Source organism: Elephas maximus, chromosome 20, assembly GCF_024166365.1.
Source record: "Elephas maximus indicus isolate mEleMax1 chromosome 20, mEleMax1 primary haplotype, whole genome shotgun sequence".
Classification (NCBI taxonomy): Eukaryota; Metazoa; Chordata; class Mammalia; order Proboscidea; family Elephantidae; genus Elephas; species Elephas maximus.
The window spans coordinates 75847059-75854980 of NC_064838.1; the positions used below are offsets into that span (position 1 = coordinate 75847059).

General features: G+C 34.4%; 1 pseudogene; it reads left to right on the plus strand.

The window, feature by feature from the left end:
• Nucleotides 1-4154: 4154 nt before the first annotated feature.
• Nucleotides 4155-5139, plus strand: LOC126063683 (olfactory receptor 4A5-like; annotated as a pseudogene).
• Nucleotides 5140-7922: the final 2783 nt, after the last annotated feature.

The following is a 7922-nucleotide window of genomic DNA, read 5'->3' on the forward strand; positions in this document are numbered from 1 at the left end:
ACTTTTTACTGTTACTTTTAAATGTCTTCGTGTTCCAGGCATCCACATATATACTTCTACAGTTATCTGAAAAAAAAATGGTATGATGGGCAGCTTGTGTGGAAGTGTGAAGAGTGCAGCGACTTGGAACTATTTCTGGGCCCACTGATTAGATGCACATTGCCATGTGTTCTGTGATTTCAGATAAATACATGAGGTATCTACAATTACTCTCAATGAAAGAAGCCCTGATTTTCAGGACTAATGACAAGGACCAAGAGGTGAGATTTTGAAACATCTGACAGAGGACACTCATTAAAAATTTTACGTGATATACAGAAATAGAGCTAGTTTGTTAAAAATATTTCATTAGATTAATTGCTAATTGGTAAAATTAAGCAAGAGAAACACAGAAATTAACCAGAACGTACACAGTATATTTCCCTTTAGTATTTTATCAGATAGACGTTTACTGTCCATTTGCCAGATAACAAAAGAGGCATGCTATGCATTACAAGGAAGTCAGTAGGTTTGTAATCTTGGTTCATAGGATATGTGATATGTTAATAAAGATGTATAATTGATTTCGATGTATTTGAGCTAAATCAAAAACCAAACCCATTGCCCTCAAGTGGATTTTAACTCATAGCAACCCTGAAGGACAGAGTAGAAATGCCCCATAGAGTTTCCAGGGAGCAGCTGGTGAATTCAAATGGCCGACCTTTTGGGTAACAGCCATACTCTTAACCACTGTACCACCCAGGCTCTGTATTTGAACTAGAAAGTTTAAAACTGTGTATTATATCAAGTGTGTCAGGGTGTAAAAAAAAAAATATTATGTCTGGAAGTTTGATATGTGCTCTTAAGTATGAATATTTTAAATTATGACAACAACCTTTATATGTATATATATATACACACAGATACATACATATGTATATCTTTTTGTATATATACAAAATTATGACAACCATAATGAGGTATACATATATATACCTTTTTTATTTATTCAAAAAGAAACTGGTAATGAGGAAGTACCTTGCCTACTGCCACTTAGACATACCCAGTAATCCAGTGCCATCAAATCGATTCAACATATGAAACTGCAATTGTAATGCAATGTAGAGGTTATTTTTGTTACTATGACATTTTAATTTCTATTTGTAACAAGCCATGTTCTTATAAATATTAATTAAAAGATTTTTTTTCTAGAAAGGTGTAAACTTAGAGGTTTAAGTTGACAGCCTAGTAATTATTTTAGTCTTTATAGTATCAAATCTTTGAGGACTTAGACTATAGTGGATACTTCACATACTGGTTATTTTACATGGAAATAACTTAGCTGGCCAATAATATATTTATTTCAGTGAAATCCAGCATTGATTATTAATAACATTAAGGGCACTAGGCCTTGCAGAAAAAAAGTAGTTAAAAAACAATTAGATATAAACTATCTTTACCATTATATTCATCAACAGCTGTGCCTTTATTAATCTACAGCTTCAAAAATGATAGAAGTCTTGAATCACCCAGACATACAGAGTGCTCAGTACAGCTGGTTTCTAAAAGAAAGCTCAAAGTTCTTCTGAACAGGTTCTTTCACCTCAAGCAAATCAATAAAATGATATCAGCTTGTCTACATTTGAGGAGTAGCAATTCAGCAATTTTTTTTGCAAGAATGAGTAACCCTAAAGATCGTGTTTCTATCTATATATGTCTATTCTCTCTTATTTGAGTTTGTCTTTAACCATAAATGCGAGGGCCTCTGGGGGATCAGCGTTCTTCTTTTTTTTCTCCTTGTATTTTCTTTTCTTTTTCCTGTTTTCCTTCCTTTCCTTTCTTTTTCCTTCTCTCCTTTCTTCCCGTCTTCTCTCCTCTGCTCTTCTTTTTTTTTTTTTTTTTTTTTACTCTCGTCTCCCTACTCCCCTTCCTTTCCTTTCATCGTTTATTCTTTGTTTTCTAGGATGGGCTCTGTGTTTATTTGTAATGGTTTCCCAAGAAGCCTCCTAAGTTCAGGGTCTCAGAGGTTGACCTTCCAGCACTCTTTCAGTACAAGAAGTCTTTCTGGAGATTTCTTAAGAAAGCTATCCTCACTTAACACATTAACATCCCCATTACCTGTGTATATTAATTCCTTAAATACATCTTTTCTGCTTCTTGATTTAATTCTTCTTTTCTTTCATTTTCTACTGTTTAGGTCTCCATCTGATGCGTGGGTGCAAGTTTTTCCTTTTTTTCTGCTTAACTTTTATCAATATACATACCGTGACAGGTAGATATTATGATACATATTCAACAAAATAGATAATTCTTATAATGTACAGTTTTATTCGGTGTCCAAAAATGTGTGTCTCTGAGTTATGGATATATAACATTCTTTTTGTAAGTAATATACTTATTCCTAACGTGACAAAGATCCAGATGATTTGTTCTGATCAAATGTCCACAGAAAAACATTCATGAACAATAATAAAAAGCTATTGTTTATTGATTCTTTATGAGGATCCAGCAGCACTCTAGGCACTTTACATGTAAAAACACACACACACAAATTTCAGAGATATGTATGACTGGTTTCTCTATTTTAAAAATTATGAAACTGAGGCACAAAGAGGTTTATGAAGTTGCACAAGGTCACAGAGACAGTAAACGGTGAAGGTGGAATTCAAACACAGACAGTGTTGCCCCAGAGTACGCATTATTCACCACTGTGCTGTGCGCTCTTTCCAAGGGTGTCCTGGGCCTTAAACAGGTGCACAATGAGTGAGAAAGCTAACCATTATTTGGTCACTTGAATGATCAAATTCCAACACTGGCTAGCATTTTTTAAAGTAACATTGATGAGCTTGGAGATTGTTGTTTAGTTACAAATATATAAATAGAAATATCCAGCAGAATAAAATAAGATGGGGTTTCACTGATAGTGTCATAGACAGTTGGACTAGAAAGGATTCTAGGATCATCTAGTTTGAATCTTTATTTTTCAATGAGTAAATTGAGACAGATTTGAGACTAAATGTAGAAAATAACTAAAACTCATATCTTCTTACACTGAGTTTGGATTTTTCCTTTGTATATGTTCCTTTTCGGAATGTGGAGATTGAAGTTCTGATTCTGACCGCTCTCAGTGCTTAAGAAGTATTATATATAAAGCCCTCTTCCGTTGTCCTCTACCTCTCTTTACAGCCTCTATTTTCTCCCCCATGGCTACCCAGCTCACCTGCAATGGATTTGAAGGATGCTGGCTGCTAATGTAGTAGTTGGTAATTGCTCTGTGTCAGTTAACTTCAGTTCAAAAATGTTTGCTGAAAATATAGATCATATTGTAAGAGTACTCACCACAAATACTACCAACTCAAAGTACTGACTGTATTTCAATAGAGTATAGAAGTTATGCTAGGAGTTGTGGGATAAGCAAAGAGAAAATGGAAGGCATTACAGACCCTTAAAAAGAGACAGATAATCTATGTCCAAATAATTGCTACAGGTAAGAATGTACTAAAAAATTTTGTAGTTATCTGATACATTTCAAAGTCCAGCCCCTTCAAATTGAATGAGAGATTCATAAAGACTGAAAAACATTTGAGGCAGGAAGTACCAAATTTCTAATAGTGGAATATCATAATATTTCGTGAGATATTCCTGAAGAGGGGTTATTTTTGGTGGTATGTAGATCATGTTGTAAGGGACTCACCACAAATATTACCAACTCTAAGTACTGATTCTATGTCAGTTCATTTGTTTACAGTTTATCTTCGCCACTAGAGAATGTTTCTTGAAAGCAGGAATCCTTTCCCTCTTTGTCATTGCTGACCTCTGTGCCAAGAACTGTCATGTTTTATAAAAGGAGTATTAAATTAAAGAAAGACTGTTGGGCCTCTGACTTATCTTCTCTGTAGAAGGTCCACTAAGATTTAGAGGTAGAACCTCTTATTCATAGGCCCAATCCAGTCATCTGAGAGGAAGTAGAATTGTTAAGGGAAGACATACTGGGATCTTTGAAAGAGAAACTCAGTAGATATTTCTAAATGTTTATTATGAATAAGCCACTGAACAAGATTAATAGTGAAGAAGAGCTCCATGACCTAATGGACATATTCACAGTGGTGTTCATGATTTCATTACAGGTCTTGGTCTTCTGAGCTCTCATCTCTGAAGTAGGTCTTATAGAAGAGTAAATGGGACACAGTAACAATGTAACAGAATTTGTCCTCCTGGGGCTCACGCAGGATCCTGTTGGCCAAAAATTGTTAATTGTTATGTTTTTGTTCATTTACATTGTCTCAATGGTGGGCAACCTGCTCATTGTCTCGTTGTTGTCAGCCCCTCCCTGGGCTCCCCCATGTACTTCTTTCTTGCCTATCTGTCACTCATGGATGCTGTTTATTCTGCCGCCATTTCGCCCAAAATGATTCTAGACTTACTCTGTGATAAAAAGACTATTTGCTTCCCAGCTTGCATGGGCCAGCTCTTTATAATGCACTCATTTGGTGGCGCTGAGATCTTTCTTCTGGTGGCAATGGCCTATGATCGCTATGTGGCCATCTGTAAGCCACTGCATTACTTAACCATCATGAATCGACAGGTTTGCATTTTGTTGCTAGTGGTGGCCTGGGTTGGAGGATTTTTGCACTCTGTGATCCAACTTCTCTTTGTGCACAGACTCCCCTTCTGTGGCCCCAATGTCATTGATCACTTCATGTGTGACCTGTACCCATTATTGGAACTTGCTTGCTCTGAAACCTATTTTATAGGGCTCACTGTTGTTGCCAATGATGGAGCCATCTGTATGGTAATTTTTATCCTTCTACTAATCTCCTATGGGGCCATCCTAAAGTTCCTGAAGACTTTCAGTCAGGAGGGAAGGCGCAAAGCCCTGTCTACTTGCAGCTCCCATATCACAGTGGTTGTCCTCTTCTTTGTTCCTGTATTTTCATGTATGTTAGACCTGTTTCCAACTTTCCCGTTGACAAATCTATGACTGTGGTTTATACAATTATTCCTCCCATGTTGAATCCTTTGATATACACTTTGAGAAACTCTGAGATGAAAAATGTTATGGAAAAAACCTGGAGTGGAAAGTTAACCACGTATAGAATAAGAATTTGGGTCCACACTGAAAATATCATTGCTAATTCTAAAACAAGAAATAGGCAATAAACGATCACAATGAACAATAAAGTCAATTCAATGGATTCTCTAGGAATACTTCCCTTTATTGACGCAGACATCCAAAATGTAGAATAAATTATCTTTGACATTAGAATGAAAGTAATAGAGACATTCTGGAGGTTGGATAAAAGCCATAAGTATTTTTCCTGTTATAATTAAAAATAAAACTAAGCTAACATTGTAATTTTATTTTTCTCAGAATATACTGAAACAGGGCTTAGAAAAAAATCATTTCCTTTTAAAGATAGGAAAAAAAAGTTACTTTAAAAAATTTTCTATCATTCAAATTAATGAAAAAACAATTTGCCCAGTTCTTAGAACAAATTTTTGAGACCAAGGGTGTGGTTTTAAGACTTTACTGTTCATTATTGTATGAGCACAACAGCTTTTTTTAGCTCCACTGTGCATTTTGTGTTTAAGATTACTTCTGTTCCTCTGGGGAATGTCTACATATTTACAATTCTGCCTATTTTAGTGGGACATGAAATTGTGTTTGGTTTGAGACACCATCAGTGAGCAATTTTGTAGATGGGATGTCATTGATGAAGAAAACTCAATCTAGTTCTTGATTAGAGGACAGATACTACTCTTTCACTTTGTATTTGAAAATAACAGTAATCTAGGTTATAAACTTTTATGTTTTCCTCATTAGTTATTATGTGCATTTTTTGTAATTCTTAAAATATTAGAGGTTCTGATTTTATCGCCATGAAATTGAAGATATGGAAAGAAATGTGTTATTTTCCATAAGCAGCATGTTCCCTAAAAGTTGTATTAAACTAAAATACATTTTTTTTTTTACATAGAGACTTAGAAATCATTTGTTTTGGTAAAAACAAAATTTTGTTTTTCAATTTTATGTGAAAAAAATAAGTTTTTCTCAGTCTACAGTCCACCCAGGAATATCCCAAAACCAGAAAGCAGAAAGAACTTTCTCAGTGTAATATGGAACATTATCTATGCTTAACAAGAGTTTACTTTTCTAACTAAAAGAAAGATTTTAGAACTTTTCTTATTTTTAGATTTTAGTTTGTACTTTTTCATGTATATCTGGCAACATGCAATTATTTATAAATCTCAGAGCCTCTTACCTAGAATATTATTGATATCGTTGAAACTACCTGATTGCACTCCTCTGATGCCATTTCTTCACCCCTCCTCAGAAGTAACCCCAATCCTAATTTTTAAATCATAGTTTAAAATAGTTGAACTATGTATGTGTGTATCCTTAAAGAATATTGTTTAGGTTTTCTTATTCCAGTAGTTTCCTTAAGGAATATTCGGCGTTGTTTGTGTGTAGAATCATATCATCTGTGAACAGGAATCATTTTACCAATTCCTTTTCAATTTGGGTGCCATTATTTCTTTTTCTTGCCTTATTGCTTTAGCTAGGACTTCCAGCACAAGGTTAAATAGGAGTGATGATGATAAGGGCCTCCATGTCTTGTTTGTGTTCTCAGGGGGAATGCTTTCAGCCTGTATCCATTGACAATGATGCTGGTTTCTGGTTTTATATAGATGTTCCTCAAATTTCACTACTATTCCTATTTTACTGAGGGTTTTTTTTAATCAGGAATAAGTGTTGGGCATTATCAGTTGTCAACTGGCATTATCATGAGATTTTTTTCTTTCGTTCTTTTTGTATGATGGATTATGTTGATTGATTTTCTAATGTCGAACCATCCTTGTATACATAGTATGAATCCCACTTGGTAGCGTTGTGTTACTTTTTTAATATGATGCTGAATTTTATTGGCTAGAATTTTGCTGAGCATTTTTGCTTTTATGTTTTATTTTTTATATTTGTGTGTTTTCCTGGCTTTGGTACCAGGGTTTTACTGGCTTTATAGAATGAATTTTGGGAGATTTCCTTCATTTCTTTGCTCTGAAATAGTTTGAATAGTACTGGTGTGAGTTCTTCTCGAATACTTGGTAGAATTCTTCAGTGAAGCCGTCCAGGCCAGGGCTTTTAATTGTTGGGAGTTCTTTTTTTTTTTTTAACCCCATTCAATCTCTTCTCTTGTTATGCATTTTTCAGATTTTCTATCTCAGTTTTTGTTCATTTAGGTAGGTAGTGTGTTTCTAGAAATTTACCTCTTTCCTCTAGTTTCTCGAATTTGTTGGAGTACTATTTTTCGTAGTGTTCTGTTATGATCTTTATTTTAGCAAGGTCTGTTGTAATGTCTCTCTTCTCATCTTCTTTGGGTTATTTGTTTCCTCTCCTATTTTTCTTTTGTTAGTTTGTCCAGTGGTTTACTGAATTTTTTGATTGTTTCAAACAACAAAGTTTTGGTCTTGTTGATTCTTTCTGTTTTTTTTTTTTTCCAGATATTTCATTTATTTCTGCTCTAATCTTTGTTACTTCCTTTCTTCTGCTGACTGTGGCCTCTTTTTGTTATTTGCATACAGCTATCATTTTTATTTTGGTGTGTCCTTCTATTTTGATGTTTGCATTTATTGCTATAAATTGACCTCTGAACACTGCCTTTGCTGTGTCTCAAAGGCTTTGATATGATATCCTTACATTCTCATTTAATGCTAGGAATTTTTTGATTTCCTCTTTGATTTCTTCTATTAATCAGTGCTTTTCAAGCAAGATGTTATTCAGGTTTCATGTACTTAATTTTTTCCCTTGTTCTTCTTTTTGTTGATTTCTACTTCTATGGTGTTGTGATTAGACAGAATGTTTTGTATTATTTTAATATTTTGAATTTTATTGAGGGCATTTTTTGGCCTAAAATGTGGTCTATTCTGAAGAATGTTTCATGTGT